We start from the raw sequence: 2,072 nt of genomic DNA on the forward strand, positions 1-2,072 counted from the left end.
AGAAAGAGAGAGAGAGAGAGAGAGAGAGAGAGAGAGAGAGAGAGAGATTGTGCCCACTGAAGCTTCCTTCACTAGAAAAAAATATAAACATCAAAGACATGCCCCCAGGGACCCACATCCTCCAGCCATACCTTATCTGCCTATAGTGACCACCCAAGTTCATCCCCATCAGGGAATTAGTGTACTAATTAGGTTAAACCTCTTGTCACCCAACCATTTCATCTCCAATCTTTCTTGCATTCTCTCACAATGAGCTTTTTGGGGACACCAAACATCTAAACCATAACACTGACAAAGTAAACCTATAGAATTCAGAAACCCTCTCCTTTTAGTGGGAACGTCAGCAAGTGAAAAGATCAGTTCACACCTTGATATGACAGGGGAGGATCAGCAAGATCTTCAACTGGCAGTGCATTTTGAAAAAGTGGGCAATGCTAGGACACAAAACAAGCAAGCCTGATGTTTGCAACTGCTCACAGCAGTCTACCAATTGATTATATTTTATCTTTCAAATTATTTCCTATCTATAAAGAGCAGGAATTCTATGATTCTTCAAAAGATTTCATAAAACCTAGCCCCAAGTTGGGGACTAATGAAATGGGTGAAGTAATAGAAGGAAGCAGAGGAATAAGAGGAAAGGAATTTAAAAGACTATACAACTATACACTACTACTGAAAAGAGCGTCTATAAGACCCATGTAACCAAAGGCTAAAATACTTCAGGAAACCACTGTTTATTCAGAGACTCTACAGATTCATCAAGTGGTATGTAAAGACTAGGTTATTAGAAATATCTAAGACTAAAAAATACAAATGTAGGAAATATAAACTCTGGTTAAACATTGTCATTGAGATGTACACATAGTCACACAACATATTGACAGTTAATTACTGCTAGAAGTTTTTATTAATACTTATAAAGTTCCATAAATTTTGAGGGCTCTACCCTAATCTATTTTTTTGTGTGTCAGTCCTGTTACTTTTAGGCTACTATTTTGCAGACTGTAAAGTACATATGGTATTATAGTAGAAATACCCATACTTGGATCTCATCTATGTAAAGTCAAAAATATTGGACAGAAAGCAAATTTGTGTTAGAACTACAGGAAAAGAGATATCCTCACTTGCTTTGTTTCCTTTTTCACCACAGATTTACTGATGAAGCCTTCTGCAAATCAGGCTAAAATGGATAAAAGGATTTTATTTTTGCTTTCAACTTCCTTCACTGTTTCTGATAATAAACAAAGCTTTCTGCTCCAGTGAGCAGAAAGTTCACTGTTCTTATTATGAACATTACAGAGAGTATGTTTATTTGTTAAAGTTTTATATATTTGAGAAATCCCTTTTATAGCATTAGTTATAAATTTTGTGCTAAATATGCTAGTTATTAATAATAGTAAACTAAAAGACACAAAATATATATCAAACTATAATACATATATTTTCTAATAATATTCCATTGACAAATATACAAAGGAACTTCAGAGACTTAAGCACATTTAGTGCCTACATTTTAATATCTAAACTAACTATTATCCAATAAAAAGAACCAGATATCCTCAGAAAAATGACTGATACCAGGGCATGAGCAATGGAAATACAAGGTTAATACAGAATATTTTATGGTAAAAAAATACCCTGAAATATAATATGTATAAGACAAATGACATGGGAATTAAGGTAAATGAATTCCCAATGGCCAAATGTAATATGGTATGAGCAACAAAATAAGGATGGAAATAGAGTAAAATCCATTGAGTAAAATAAAAATTTATGTTGTATCAGTATTCTCATTTAACTGTAAAAATATTTTTATTTCATCCTTGATTTCTTCTACTATCCATTCATCATTCAAATAGTGTATTATTTAGTCTCCATTTGTTACCATAGTTTGTATTTTTTATTTTATCATTGATTTCTAATTTCATTCCATTTTGGTCTGATAGAATGCAAAGTATTATCTGTTTTGTTTGTTTGTTTTTTGTATTAACTAATAGTTGCTTTGTGACATAAGATACGGTCCATTTTAGAAAAGCCATGTGCTGCTGAAAAGAAAGTATACTTGCTCATTG

General features: G+C 32.6%; 1 long non-coding RNA gene across 1 annotated transcript in view; it reads left to right on the top strand.

Moving 5' to 3' along the window:
- Positions 1–1,558, top strand: part of LOC125614754 — a 15,613-nt gene extending 14,055 nt beyond the window's left edge. The window contains exons 2-3 of the long non-coding RNA XR_007345323.1: positions 47–49; positions 1,548–1,558. This is a non-coding gene — a long non-coding RNA (uncharacterized LOC125614754). The remainder of the gene's footprint in view (positions 1–46; positions 50–1,547) is intronic.
- Positions 1,559–2,072: the final 514 nt, after the last annotated feature.

Source organism: Marmota marmota, unplaced genomic scaffold (assembly GCF_001458135.2).
Source record: "Marmota marmota marmota unplaced genomic scaffold, marMar, whole genome shotgun sequence".
NCBI classification, from domain to species: Eukaryota; Metazoa; Chordata; class Mammalia; order Rodentia; family Sciuridae; genus Marmota; species Marmota marmota.